The 16,122-nt window shown below is 35.2% G+C and overlaps 1 protein-coding gene and 1 pseudogene across 1 annotated transcript in view; one reads left to right on the top strand and one right to left on the bottom strand.

Annotated features, from left to right (window-relative positions):
* Positions 1-16,122, top strand: part of BMP2K (BMP2 inducible kinase) — a 109,333-nt gene that overhangs the window by 24,227 nt on the left and 68,984 nt on the right. The window lies entirely within an intron of this gene.
* LOC112476405 lies at positions 3,863-3,981 on the bottom strand (annotated as a pseudogene).

Here is a 16,122-nt window from a genome sequence, read left to right as displayed (position 1 = left end):
GATGTTTTGTAGTTTCTGGTATACAAATCTTTTATCTCTTTTGTTAAACTTATTTTTTTTATTTTCAATTACAGTTGACATTCAATATTATATTAGTTTCAGGTATATAGCATAGTGGTTAGACATATGATTTAGAAATGATCCTGCCTGATTAGTACCCACCTGACACTATACATAGTTATTACAATATTATTGACTATATTCCCTGTGCTGTACTTTACATCCTCTTGAGTATTTCATTACTACCAATTTGTACTGCTGAAGCCCTTCATCTTTTCATCCAGTTCCCCAACCCCACTCCACTCCAGCAAGCATCAGTTTGTTCTCTGCAGCTATGAGTCTGTTTTTGTTTTGTTTTTTCTTTAGATTCCATATACGAGATCATATGGTATTTGTCTCTGTTTGACTTATTTCACTAGCATAATACCTTCTAGGTCCATCTGTGTTGTTGCACATGGTAAGTTTTTTTTTTTTTAATGGCTGAATAATATTCCATTATATATGTGAACCATAACTTCTTTATCTAATTATCTGTTGGTGGGCATTTAGATTGCTTCTGTATCTTGGCTATTGTGAATAGTGTTGCCATGAACATGGAGGTGCAGAAGTCTTTACAAATGATTGTTTTGGTTTTTGGATAAATAGCTAGAAGTGCAATTGCTGGGTTAAAATGTATATCCATTTTTAATTTTTTTGAGGTACTTCCAGACTGTCGTCCGTAGCGGCTGCACCAATTTTCAATCTTTCCAACAGTGCATGAGGGTTCCCTTTTCTCTACATCCTTGCCAGCACTTGTTTGTTGATTTATTAATGATGATCATTCTGACAGGTATGAGGTGATATCTCATTGTGGTTTTAATTAGCATTTCTCTGATGATCAGTGATGTTGAGCATCTTTTCATATGTCTATTGGCCATCTGTATGTCTTCTTTGAAGAAACATCTATTCAGTTCCTTTGCTCATTTTTTTTTTTTGGATTGTTAGTTTCTTTGGTGTTGAGTGATATGAGTTCTTTATTACATTTTAGCTATTAACCTCTTATCAGATGTATCATAAGCGAATATCTTCTCGCATTCAGTTGTCTTTGTTTTTTGTTTTTTTTTTTTTGATGGCTTCCTTTGCTGTGTAAAAGCTTTTTTCTTTGATGCAGTCCCGTTTGTTTATTTTCTCTTTTGTCACCTTTGTCTGAGGAGATACATCAGCAAAAAAATATTACTAAGAGCAATATCAGCGAGTTTACTGTTTATGTGTTCTTCTAGGAGTTTTGGGTCTTATATGTAAATCTTTAATTCATTTTGAGTTTTTTTTGTATATGGTGTAAGAAGATGGTCTAGTTTTATTTTTTATTTTTGCATGTAGCTGTCTGGTTTTCTCAACACCATTTATTTAATAGACGGTCTTTTTCTTATTGTATTTTCTTGGCTACTTCATCATAGATTAATTGACCATATAGGCATGAGTTTATTTATGGGCTCTCTCTTCTAGTCCATCGATCTATGTGTCTGTTTTTATGCCAGTGCCATGCTGTTTTGATTATTATAGCCTTGTAGTATAGTTTGATATCAGGTATTGTGATACCTCCACCTTTGTTCTTCTTAAGATAGCCATGGCTATTCGGGGTCTTTTATGGTTCCATATAAATTTTAGGATTATTTGTTATAGCTCTTTGAAAAATGCCATTGGTATTTTGATAGAGAGTGCATTGAATCTATAGATTGCTTTGGGTAGTAAGGACTTTTTAACAAAGTTAATTCATATCCATGAGTATGGTATATGCTTCCATTTATTTGTATCTTCTTCAGTTTCTTTCCTCAGTGACTTATAGTTTTTCAAGTATAGGTCTTTTATCTCCTTGATTAAATTTATCCCTTGGTATTTTATTATTTTTTTTTCTGATTCATTTGTAAATGGGGTTGTTTTCTTACTTTCTTTGTAATAATTTGTTATTTGTGTATAAAAATGCAACCTCTCTCTGAATATTAATTTTGCATCCTGCAACTTTACTGAATTCATTTATCATTTCTAACAGTTTTCGGTGGAATCTTTAGGGTTTTCTCTATATAGTATCGTGATCTGCGAATCATGACAATTTTACTTCTTTATAATTTGAATTTCTTTTATGTCTTTTTCTTGTCTGTTGCAATTAGGACTTTCAATACTATGTTGAATGAAAGTGGTAAAATTGAAAATCCTTGTCTTATTCCTAATTGTAAGGAAAACGCTTTTAGCTTTTTCCCGTTGAATATGATGTTAGCTGTGGGTTTGTCATATATGTCCTTTATTATGTTGAGGTATGTTCCTGCTGTTCCCACTTTGCTGAGTTTTTATTATAAATGGCTCCTGTCAAATGCTTTTTCTGCATCTGTTGATATGAGCATATGATTTTTATTCTTCATATTGCTTATGTATCACATTGATTGATTTGCAGATATTGAACCCACCTCGCATCCCAGGAATAAATCCCACTTGATTATGGTGTATGATCTTTTTAATTTCTTGCTGAATTTGGTTTGCTACTATTTTGTTGAGGATTTTTGCATCTATGTTCATAAGAGATATCAGCCTATAATTTTTTTGTTTTGTAATGTCTTTACCTGGCTTTGGAATCAGGGTAATAGTGGCCTCATAAAATGAAGTCGAGTGCCTTCTATCTTGTTGAAGTTTTTATAATAGCTAGACATGGATAAGTATTAATTCTTTGAATGGCAAAATTTACCTGTGAAGCCATCTTGTCCAAGACACTTGTTTGTTGGGAATTTTTTGATTACAAATTAGATTTTGTTGGTAGTAACTGGTTTGTTCAGATTTTCTCTTTCTTTTTGATTCAGTCTTGGAAGATAATATGTTTCTTTAAGTGCACAGATAGCATTTTCCAAGACAGACTACATGTTAGGTCACAAGTTTCAAGTTGTCAAATTTGTTGGCATATAATTGTTCATAGTATTTTCTTATGATCCATTGTGTTTCTGTGGTGTCAGTTGTCACTTCTCTTTTGTTTCTGATTTTTATTTGGGCCCTCTCTCTTTTTTCTTGGTGAGTCTGGTAAAGGTTTATCAGTTTTGTTTTATCTTTTCAAAGAACCAGCTCTTGGTTTCATTGATCTTTTGTATTTTTATTTTTTTAGATTCTATTTTATTTCCATTTAAATATTCATTATTTCCTTCTTTCTACTGTTTGGGCTGCGTTTTGCTGTTCTTTTTTTAGTTTCATTAGGTGTAGTTAGATAGTTTATTTGAGATTTTTCTTGTTTCTTGCAATAGGCCTGTATTACAGTGAATTTCCCTCTTAGGGCTACATTAGCTGGGTCTCATAGATCTTGTGTCATTATGTTTTCATTTTCATTTTTCTCAGGGTATCTTTTGATTTCTTTCTTGGTCTTATTGTTAACCCATTCATTGTTCAGTAGCATGTAATTTAGCCTCCATGTGTTTTGGTGTTTTTCAGTTTTTTCTTGTAATTGATTTCTAGTTTCATAGCATTGTGATCAGAGAAGATGCTTGATATGATTTTATTCATCTTAAATTTTTTGAAACTTGTGGCCTGACATATAGTCTGTCTTGGAAAATGTTGTGTGTGCACTTAAAAAGTATATTCTGCTGCTTTGGGACGAAACACTAAAAATATCAATTAAATTGATCTAGTCTAAAATGTCATTTAAAGCTGCTGTTTCCTTATTGATTTTTTTTGGTCTGGAAGATCTATCTGTTGATATCAGTGGGTTGTTAAAGTCCCTCATTTGACTGTATTACTGTCAATTTCTTCCTTTATGTCAGTATTTGCTTTATGTATTTATATACTCCTATGTTGGGTCACAAATGTTTACTAAGTTTATATCCTCTTGTTGAATTTTTTTTTTTTTTAACTCCTACAGCACCTGGTAGTCCAAGGTGGTCTCCCATCCAAGTACTAACTAGGCCCGACCCTGCTTAGCTTCTGAGATCAGATGAGATCGGGCACTTTCAAGGTAGCGTGGCCGTAGATTTCCTCTTGTTAGATTGATCCCTTTATCGTTATGTAATGTCTCTTTGTCTCTTATTATAGCCTTTGTTTAAAATATGTTTTGTCTGATATAAGCTCTTTTTCATTTCAATTTTTATGAAATATCTTTTTCCATCCCTTAAATTTCAGTCTGTGTGTCTATCTGAAGTGGGTCTCTTGTAGACAGCATATATATGGGTTTTCTTAGCTCTTCAGCTACCTGATGTTTCTTGATTGTAGCATTTAATCCATTTACATTTAAAGTGATTATTGATAGGTATATAATTATTGCCATTTTATTATTCACATTTATGTTCTTTTATTTTTCTTTATGCAGTCCCTTTAATATTTCTTGTAATACTGGTTTGGCGATGATGAAATTCTTTAGCTTTTTTATGTCTGGGAAGCTCTTTATCTTTCCTTCAGTTTTAAATGATAGCCCTGTTGGGTTATCAAGACTACTACCAAGAGTAGTCTTGGTTGTAGGTCTTGGTTTTCATCATTTTGAATATTTTGTGCCAGTCTCTTCTGGCCTTCAACGTTTTTGTTGAGAAAAGGAGGTCTTATGGGACCTCCTTTTCAGGTAACTGCCGTTCTGTTTCTGCTCCTATGATTCTCTCTTTGTCTTTACCTTTTGGCATTTTAATTATGATGTATTTTGGTGTGGCCTATTTGGGTTCATCTTGTTTGAGACTCTGTACTTTCTGAACTTGTATGTCTATTCCCTTTGCCAGGTTAGAAAAGTTTTCAGTCATTATTTCTTCAAATAGGTTCTCAATCCCTTGCTTTCTCTCTTCTCCTTCTGAAAGTCCTATGATATGAATGTTATTACACATGATGTTGTCCCAGAGGTCCTTTCAACTATCCTAATTTCTTTTTCATTTTTTTTCTATTTTGCCATTCTGATGGGGTGTTTTTTTGCTATGTTGTCTTCCAAATTGCTGATTTTATCCTTTGCTTCATCTAATCGTCTGTTGATTCCTTCTAGTGTAGTCTTCATTTCAGTTATTTTTATTTTTCACTTCTGACTGGTGCTTTTTTTTAATGGTTTCTATGATCTTTTTTATGCTTACTATTTCTTTGTTGAAATTCTAAGTTTCTTAAGCATTCTAATAACCGGTGTTTTAAAGTCTGTTTCTGATAGATTGCTTGCATCCATTTTGTTTAGTTCTTTTTCTGGAGTTTTCGCCTGTTCTTTATTTTGGGATATGTTTTTGTCTTCTCGTTTTGGCTGCCTCTCTGTGTTTGTTTCTATGTATTAGGTAGATCTGCTATGTCTCTCTGTCTTGGCAGGGTGGCCTTACATAGTAGGCATACTGTGGGGCCCAAGGGTACAGTCTCCCTGGTCACTTGAGCCAGATTTCCCTTGTGTGGGTTGTGTGTGCCCTCTTGTAGTTGAGCCTTAATTGCTGTTTGCATGTCAGTTGGTGAGATTGACCCTCCAGTTTATTGGCTGTGAGGATTAGCCATGACCACAGTTTATGAACTGCTGTGCAGGGCTAGTCCCACAGAACAAGATTTGCCCCAGTGGGCCCTGGTGCTTGCGGAGACCACCCTTTGGGTATGCTGCCTGTGGGACTAATTGGGTGGTGCTTTATTATGGTCTGAAGCTGGCCACTGGGTGTGTTGGTTTGGGAGCCTCTTGGGCGGGGCTCCCATGCAGTCCGTGGTCAGTGGCTGCCTGTAATTTGTCCAGGGATACTTAGTAGGAGCTACAAAGTGATTCATGATTGGTTATTGCTTCTGCTGGACCTGGAGGTGTGTGGGAGAGGCCACACTATGAACTAAGGCCTGCTGCCACAGTGCCGGGCCTGGGGGAAGTTTTACAAAAGGCCCAGGGCACCTCGAGGACTGCCTCCACCTGCTGGCTACCCAGAAGCTCAGCTGCTGCAAGAGCTTGGGCAGGGTCGCAGGGAGTTACCAGGGTGGGGTGAGTGATGTTCACCAGGTTAGTGCAGGTTTAGATTTGGCATCAGAGCTGAGCCTGGGGCTAATCAAAAGGCTCAGAGCACACTGAGGCCAGCCACTGCCCACTTGGGGCCCATGGACTCTCAAGAGTTGTCCAAGAAAGTCTGTAGAATGGGCCAACACTGGCTGTTCCCCCATGGCCAAAAAAGCCTCCAGTAGCACTCAAATTGGGAGAGATGGGATCTTAGGGAGCCACCAGGGTAGAGTGAGAGGAGTTCACCAGATTAGTGTAGATTCATATTTGGCACAGTGCTAAGCCTTGGGTAACTCAAAAGGCTCAGAGCATGCAGAGGTCAGCTGCTGGCTTCCTGGAGTCCACAGACCCCCAATAGTTGTCCAAGTGAGTCTGTAGCATGAGCCAATCCTGGCTGCTGCTGGCTACCAAGCTCTGAAAAAGCCTCCAGCATTGCGTAAGTTTGGTGGGGCAGGGTCACCTGGCCAGTGCAGATGCAGATTTGGCCATGCTGGGGGTGGACTCAATGAAGGAAACATGGCACCCACCCACTGAATACATGGGAGAAGAGCTCAACATGTGGACAGTGGTGGTTGTCCCTCTAGTTTTCACCCTGAAGCCACTCAATTCAGTCTCTTCTTACATGCATCTGGCACTTCCCAAGCCACTATCTCTCTGCCAGAACCCAGTGTGAGTTCCTGGGAGTGAGAATCAGTGCATGGGCCCTTTAAGAGGAATAACTGGGTTTCCCACAGTCTTGTGTCATCTGGACGGACAAAATGCCTAGTGATTTTCATAGCCATATATTGTGGGGACAACTTTTTCCTGCAGTGGTGCTCCACGCCGAGGAGTCCGGTGTGAAGCTGAGACTTCTCACTCTTCATGGGGGACCTCTACAGCTGAGGTAGCTCTCTGGGTGCAGGACTAGCCCATTTTTTATCTCCAGCCCTCTCCTACTAGTCTCAACATGGCGGCTTCTTTATATTTTTATTTGTAGGACTTCTATTAAGCTAGTCTTCAGATGGTTCTTCAGGTTGATTTTTCTATAATTTAGTAATAATTTTAATGTTATGGGAAGAGGCAAGCATAGTGTTTTCATACTCCGCCATCTTGACTAGAACTCTCCTTTTTTAAAATTTATTATTATTTTTTGATGTTATTGACAATAGAAGTGTTTTAATTTCTTTCTTGGATTGTTCATTGATAGTGTATAGAAATACAATTGGTATTTTCGTATATTGAGTAAATTATGCTTTAACATCATACTGCTGAACTTATTAACTCCGATAGTGCTAAATTTTCAAGATTTTCTATGTACATGATCATGTCATCTACAAATAGAAATAATTTTACTTCTTCCTTTTCACTCTGAATGGTTTTTAAATTTATTTTTCTTACCTAAATTGCCCTGGTTAGAATTTTATGCATAAAATTGAGTAGAAGTGGTGAGAGCAGATATCTTGCTTGTTCCTCATCACAGGGGGAAAGCTTTCAGTCTTTCACAATTAAGTATGATGTTAGCTGTGGGTTTTTGGTAGGTGCCCTTTATCACATTGAGAAAATTCCCTTTTATTTTTAATTTTTGAGTGTTCTTATCATGAAAGTGATGAATGTTTCCAAATGTTATCACATTGAGAAAATTCCTTTTTATTTTTAATTTTTGAGTGTTCTTATCATGAAAGTGATGAATGTCTCCAATGTTTTTTTCTGTGTTTATTGAGATGATCATATACTTTTTTTTTCTCTGTTGTATTAATTAGTATATTTTATTACATGGTTAATTTTTTTTATGTCGGACCAACCTTGCGTTCCTGAGATAAACCCCTACTTGGTCATGATGTGTAATCTTTTTTTATTTCTTTTAATATGTATTCCTGGATTTGGTTTGCTAGTATTTTGGTGAGGATTTTCAAGTCTATATTCATAAATGATATTGACCAGTAATTTCATTTCTTGTGATTTGTTTGATTTTCATAGAATGCCTTAGAAAGTATTCCCTCCTCTTCTATTTTTTGGAAAAGTTTGTAGAGGACTGGTTTTAATTCATCTTTAAGCATTGGATACAATTCATTAGTGAAGCCATCTGGTCTTAGGCTTTTCTTTGTTGCAAATTTTTTGATTATTAACTCCATCTTTTGTTATAGGTCTATTTAATTTTTCTATTTCTTCTTGAGTCAGTGTGGTAATTTGTATCTTTGTAGGAATTTATTGCTTTTATCCAGGTTATCTAATTTGGTATAAAATTGTTCTTTTTTGGGGTCAATTTAGCTAACGTTTTGCCAGTTTTGTCGATTTTTTTTTTAGAATTAATTTTGGTTTTGTTGGTTTACCCTATTAATTTTTCCATTCTTTATTTCTACTCTAATTTTTATTATTTCCTTTCATCTGCTTTATTTGAGTAGAATGTATTCACTTTTTCTGATTTTTAATGTGGGAGGTTAGGTTATTGATTTGAGATCTTTCTTTTCAGTGTTTACAGCTATAAATTTCCTCCAAGAACTTATTTTTAACTGCATCCCATTGTTTTGATATGCTGGGTTTTTTTTTTCATTTTCATTCATCTTATTTTCTCATTTACCTCGTGATTTTTTTTTTCTTTGATCCATAGGTTATTTGAGTGTGTTCTTTAATTTCTACATATTTGTGAATTTCTCAAATTTCCTTTTGTATTTCTAGTATTAGTCCATTGTGTTTGGAGAACATACTTTGTATGATTTCAGTCTTTTAAAATGTATCGATGCTTGTTTTATGCTTTAACATATGATCTATCTTGGAGAATGTTCCATCTGTACTTGATAAAGGTGTGTTCTGCTCTTGGGAGGCGTGTTCTAAAATGTCTTCTAGGTCTAGTTGCTTAATAGTGTTCGTCTTATTTTCTTATTGGTCTTCTGCCTACTTGTTCTATCCATTATTGAAAGTTCAGTATTTAATTCTCCAACTTTTATTTGTCAGTTTCTCGTTTCCATTCTGTCAGTTTTGCTTCATGCATTTTGGAGCTTTGTTTTAAGTGCATATATGTTTATAATTATATTTTCTTGATAGAGTAACCCTTTCATCTTTATAAAATGCCCTTTCTTGTCTCTAGTAACTATTTTCTTAGAGCCTGTTTTATATGGTATTAGTATAACCTTTCCAGTTCTTTCTTTAGTTACTTCTTGTATGATATATATTTTACCATCTTTTAATCTCAGCTTGTCTCTGAGTCTAAAGTTTTTTAAACTAATTTCTGGCTCTTTATTGATATTTCCTACTTGGTGAGTTATCATTTTTATATATTTATATATATATTTTAGACATGATTTTCATTAGTTCTTTGAATATATTTGTAACAGATGATCAGATGTTTTTTTCTTCTATGTCCAACATCTGTATTTCCTCAGAGACAGTTTCTCTTGCCTCCTCAATTTAGACCATAACTTTCTGTTTCTTTTCATGGCTCATAATTTTTTGTTGAAGACTAGACATTTTAAATAATATAATGTGGCAACTCTGGAAATCAGGTATATCCACTCTACAGGATTTGCTTTTGTTGTTTACTTTAGTGACTTTCTTGGACTGATTCTGTAAAGTCTGATTTTTTTTTTAAATGAGTTGCCACTGAAGTCTGCTCAGTTACGTTAGTAGTCAATTAATGATAGGACATATATTTCCTGTCAATATCTGGAACTATTAAGTCTTTCAGCTTTTGCTGAGGGGCTTTGTGTGTGTGTGTTGGCATGAATTCAGTGCTCTTTACAACTCTGCCTCATCTTCGCGTCCTTCTTATGCAGAGCCTCGGTATCAGCCAGAGGTGAGAGGGTAGGGCCTCCTCAGATCTTTCTTGGGCATGTGCGTGGCCTTCTAGATTTCCTGACATGTCAGTTTTTCAGAGTCCTCTTTAGATATCTTATTCCCAATTTTTCTGTGTAAGTGATTTGGTTAGTCTCCAACTTGTATCACTGCCAAATACAGTTGCAGTGTTAATGCAGTTGCTGCTGATTGTTTTCAACAGATGCTCTGACTATTATAGGGCTTTTTGTAAAGTCTGAATTTTGAGTCAGGTCAAATAAAGACCACGTCTGAGAATGAAGGTTTTCAAGGGAGCTGCCTGACAGGTCTAATAGTGATGAGTCTTGGACTCTGGTGAGTCCAAGCCTGTTTTGTTTCCTCCAGTATTTGCTAGGCTAGTAGTTTTGCAGTTACTGTGGTCATGAACTCTGTCTTTTTAAGACTACTATGGAGTTGGGAGAGAATGATGGAAATAGGACGAATTAAAATGTCATAAGGCTCACTGTTTTTACTGAGATTCATTCATTTTTCTTGGATAAAAGCTCCTCGAATTGTTGCAAGTCTTTGGGTAATTTCTAGTCATGAAAAAATTGGCAATTTTTGCCAGTGTTCTCATTGCTTTATGAAGGAACAGATTTTTGGAGGTCATTAATTTTCTGTTTTGGAAGTGCCTCCCTACTCAAATATTTTTATACTCGTTTTCCCCCCATGCTTGCTTTACCTCTTGGGAAACTACAATACATTCTTCCAAAATTCAGCTCATTTATTACTTCATTAGTGACACCTTTTTTTATTTTCTTCCATATACTATAACTTCTTTTTGTTTCCATATGTTTTCGACATAACTCTTTTACTCTACTCATTATATTTTGTTTATCTATACTTCCTATTAGCCCGTGGGGCATTTGAGACTTTTTATCTCTAATTCTCTAGTGTTGAAGAATCCCTGGAGATTATCTGTAGTCGTTAACATAGTTTTACAAATGAGACTGAGGCCTAGAGGGACTTATGAAAGTAAATACTTGACTAAGTATTTAGTGGCAGGAATGTTTCTAAAACCCACTTTCTGCTAATTGTGCAGTACATAATCACTATACATTTAATTATTAATTTTATGTGTAATTGTGAATTTGTGGTTATATGTATCGCTAGGTATTTGCAAGTGAAAATAAATATAGTGGAATTTCATATATACGTACAAAATAAGATCAGGAGATTACAGATGCAAGACTAAATTTTAAACATAGTAGGAACATCTTTCTGAATTTTATAAAAATAATTTAAAAATTGGTATATATGTGTGTATAAAGTAATGAATTTGATTTTTTTGATAAATCTACAAATAAATGAGTGTTGTTTTACCAAGTGATATCTAATAAGAAGTTCCATTTTTGCCCGTTGAAAAAGACATTTCTTATAACACATTTTAGAAGTCATTTAAGAAGTTTCAGGACCGTTTTATAAAATACGCCGATTAATTGCTGACTTATCATGTCTGATTTCCACACTTTTTTTCCTCCCCCAAACTTTGAAACCAATCAAAAACTTTATCTCTCTTCATTTAGTTAACTTGGTTAGGGACAACTTATGACTGTTGTGAAATTCTAATTTCGAGAATGGGAAATTACCCACATTATAGGTATTGAAAAGAATTTATGATAGTCTCTGTTTCAAACAGAGATGTTAGAGAATTGTGTTAGATTATCACAATGATATGAAAAATCAGTGTTAATAATTTGGTGCTAATATTTATATTTGAGTCTCTGAACATATATCTATATATGCAGATATATAATTTGTTTAGTATAAACTGAATTCTAAAGTGGTATTGTTATAGGACATTATCTATTTGGTATTAGCTTATTTTGTCTTAATTAATACCTCCAAAACAAGAAGTATATCATAATGCTAATCATTGATTTTTATTCGTAAGCTCCTACCTTGGAAACAGTTTATATAGTCATGTACTGCTCAACTGTGGGGATGCATTCTGAGAAATGCCTTGTAGATTGTTAATCAATTTTGTAGTTGTGAGAACATCATAGATTGTACTCACATGAACCAAGATTGTATAGCCTGCTACACATCTAGGCTCTATGGTATAGCCTATTGCTCCTAGGCTACAAGCCTTTACAACGTGTTACTGTACAAAACAACACAAGATTAAATCAAGCACAAGAGAATGATGCTATCAAGAGCCACGGTAAACCTGAGATGTGTGAGACTGCTGCTGCAGGCTTACCATGGCATACTGTTTCGCAGCAAACTCTTTATAAGTAGAAAGAATACACATTAACAATGAAAAGTATAATATAGTAAATACATAAACAAGTAACCTAGTTGTTAATTATTATCAAGTATTACATATCGTACATGATTTTTTCTGCTATACTTTCATATGGCTGTCAGTACAGTAGGTTTATATATATCAGAATTTCTCACCAGACATGTGAGTAATGTGTTGTGCTGTGATGTTATGAAGGCTATGATGTCACAAGGAGAGAGGAATTTTTCAGCTCCCTTAAAAACTTATAATATGGTCCGTTGTTGACCGAACATTGTTATGTGCCTCATGACAGTATATAGTTCTCAGTTAATGAGAAATACATGACATTTACATACATATGTAAGTAATCTTACAAATGATGGCTGGCTTCTAGGACCTGTTTAAGATTCTCTTAACTGCAAACAAAAGGAATCCATCTCAAATTAGTTTACCAAAAAAGGAATTTTATTGGCTGAAAAACAGAAACATGGTATCCTGAAGCCAGCGGAGATTATTTTCTATCTAGTCTGTTAGATGTTTATAGGTATACATTAAAAATGCCTACACAAAATGCTATCCTGTGTGGCATTATTCACCTAATCATTTGCATGTTGCTGGAATACAAGTTTCCACATCTTCACTAACAATTTCCTTATGGTAGAATTCTATAAATAAAATCGAGGCAAAGAATATGAATATTTTTCCAGCTCTTAATATATGATATACAATCTTGAGGTATGATTCTGGTGGAAATACTTTACTAATTTCCATGTCTACCAAGGGCACATAAAAGATTGATTCTGGAACATCATTGCTTACACATATAATGATGCTTTATTATTAAATAGTGATTTGTGGGTGTGGAAAATATTATTTTAGGATGCAAGAACACAACTGTTCTTTATGTCTATAAATAATGATAGATGATAAAAAGATTATGTTTCATTGAGGATAATTCTTAAATATATGTCCCTTTGATCTCTGGAGATCTTACACTTGGAAATCTTCTTGCCAAATTTCATATCTCCAATTAGATATCCAATAGGCATCTCTAACTTAACCTGTGCCCAACTGGGCTCTTGATATTTTACTCCAAACTTTCCCTGTTGTCTGTCAAGAACTGATAAAAGTTTGAGATTTTATCCTACTTCTAAGCTGACAGGGTAGCCTGTCATAGTTTCGTGGATGCTGGCAGAAGAGATGAGACAAAGTATTTTATTACTCATAGTGGTAGTTGTAGCCAGACTATCAGCATCAGCTCCAGTTCCAGTTCCCAGAGGACTGTGTGAAAGGGCCAGGTGACACCTGTACCTGCAGTGGATTGTACTATAGGAGAGGAGCTTAGAATACTGGAATCTTTTATAATGGAGCAAGTCAGCTGCAGTGGGGGAAAGGAGTAAACCTTTAGTTCGTTTTGTTCCCAGCACCCAGCATCTTAAACAGTGCTTGGCACCTGCGTGTAGTTAATATATGTTGTTGAATGAATGAATGAATGATTTATATAGTAAAGACATGGAATTCTATTTTCAGAATTTGTAATGTATATTAGAAGTACTATAGTTAACACTGACAGCAAATGATGATTTAGAGATTGCTTTTTATTTACAGAGGATCAATGTAGCAATTGTAGCTTATCAATTAGATCTACTTCCAGTAGAACCAGTTTATTGATGTTAAGTCATTCACTCAACAGATATTTGAGTGCCAGGCAAGGTGGGTAGGCATTGATGATACTCTGATATATGAGATATACACAGTCTCCATCTTATGGAACTTAACAACCCAGTTGTGGAGAGAGGCACTGAATAACAAGTTTAAATATTGTGGTGGGTATGTCTTTAGAAATTCCTGTTGTAGGAGTTTCAAACTCGGATGCCTGCAACAGGCCAGCCAGGTTAGATATTATAAAAGAGTGAAGTGGGTGCATTGAAACTGTCGAGAGTAGAGGGAGCTGTGACGAACTGCGCAGAGCACATGCTCTGTAAAGGGTATAGCAACTGACAGCTCCATCTGATTGATGTCATATAGGAATGAGGGCTCACTGTTTCCTTATTTCCAAGTTTTTCAGGAGAAACTGAAAAATCTAGATTGTCATCTGAAACATCACAATTTTCTAAGGTACTGTGCAGTCTAAATTAAACGTAGTTTTGACCTATTGGGCCCTTCGATATAGGAAATACTATTAAGTGTAAGGGTCTACCAAGAATAAAACTCTGGGGGTGGAAGGGTGTTGTTTTCTCTTGATTACCCTATTTTCTCTTGATTACCCTATTTTCCTTTTGTTCCTTCTAAATTTTAATGTTATTCTCAGATCCTTCCATTTGTAATTATATACCTAGAGTTTTCTTCTTGCATAACTAACAAGGACAGATGTGGGTATAAAAATCATTAGAACATGAGATTTTTCAGAGAAAAAAAGCCTCTGGCTCCATCTTATTGGCTTTGTGTTATTGGACTAGCAGCTTACCTTCTTTCTCAGTTCTTAGTTTCTTCTTCATTTATAGAATGGGAATAACAGTTAAATTGCCTCATGATGTTATGAGAGTTAAATAATGGAAATGCTTTGTATATTGTCAGGGCTGTATGAATGCTGTGCTCTTTCCTTCTCTTTCCAGCTCCCCTTCCTCCTATTCTCCGCCCAGTCAAATGTACCTGACTCATTCTTTCATTGCATTGTACTAGATAGCACTTACAGATCCGATCATTTTGGCAAGCATTTATGTTAGTGTAATCTTCTTTAGGGATATTTTCACTTTCAAAAGGAACCCCTGGAGTTATCGCCTTAACCTAAAGTTACAAAACTCTAATGTACCACAGGCCAGTGGTGGGTCATTGGGTAGGCAGATCTTTCTTCTGACTCAAATCCCACAGCTAAATAAGTGTCTTTTCCACTTATTTTGAAGACAGTTTTCAAATGACATTGTTTTCTTTGGCAGTGATTGAAACCAGAATTTGCTGACAGCTTGGTATTTCCTTGTTGAATTGCTTGATGTCTGATGATAGACACAATGCAAAAAGACCATGGGTAATTTTATCCTTTACTTCCATCTTTCTTCTTCCTTCTCTAGGAAAACAAACTTGATAGGAGTAAACACTGTTAAAGCCCAGTCTTTCATAAACAAGTGCTTGTGTGTGTTGGGATGTTGGAGCTGTAGGTATCTAGGATACCATAAACATTTTCTGTGGCAAGAGACTTACGGTGCCTTTGGGGAAATCGTGAGTCTGGATAACCAGTAGCAGTGTCTTTCTTATAAAATAATAATTCTCAGTTGTGGTGGTGGATTGTTGGATGGCAAGGGAGAGAGGAATTACCTGGGGAAAAAACATCCTGTGTCTCTTTTTTTTAACTATTATGAAAAATTTCAAAATATACAGAAAACTCCAAAGAGTAGTACAGTGAATAACCATGTGCCCATCATGTAGATTCACCTACTAATATTTTACCATGTTTTCTTTATATGTTTTTTGAAACACCTGAGTAATTTTGAATAAGGGCCGCATTAGAAGAATTATTACTCATTTTCTTAGGTGGGACAGAGGTGCTATGATTATATTGGATAATATACCCATTTCGAGAATGTAAATGTGTTTACATTTAAGTAATGAGTGAAATGACATGAACACATACCACTGACTTTCAAACAGTTTCCCAACAAAAACATTTTAATAATCTTTCAAAATTGGATTTAATCAAGGATTATGTATTGCACTTTATTGTATTGTCTTTTAAATTCTAGACTGCCCCCTCTCCCATTTTTTTACTTTACATATGGAACACTATACAGGGAAATTAGCCAAAGAGTCAGTATCTCAGACTTTGTCTGATTGTTCTTTATGTTATTTTCCTTTTAGCTCCTGTTTTCTAAACTGGAAGTTAGGCCTTAAGATTTATTAGGTTAAAAGTTTTGGGCAGAGAATACTTTATAGGTGATGCCGTTTATTTCACATTGCATCACATCAAGAAACACATTAATGCCAATATTAGCAATGTCAAGATTTCTTCCTTGTCAAGGGATGTTTTCTCTTTTGATACTTTGGCACCATGTGAATATCCTGTTTCTCATCAACCTTTTATCAAGGATTTTGGCATACCTTTAGGATCCTTGCTGTATCAATTTTTTAATGTCGTACTTCTCAATTTTGATACTTTTTTCCTCCCAATCCTGATGAAAGTCTCTAATTTTTGGGA

Source organism: Pteropus alecto, unplaced genomic scaffold, assembly GCF_000325575.1.
Source record: "Pteropus alecto unplaced genomic scaffold, ASM32557v1 scaffold161, whole genome shotgun sequence".
Taxonomy (NCBI): Eukaryota; Metazoa; Chordata; class Mammalia; order Chiroptera; family Pteropodidae; genus Pteropus; species Pteropus alecto.
Note: the sequence above shows the minus strand (reverse complement) of the source record. Positions and strands in the feature narration are given on the sequence as shown.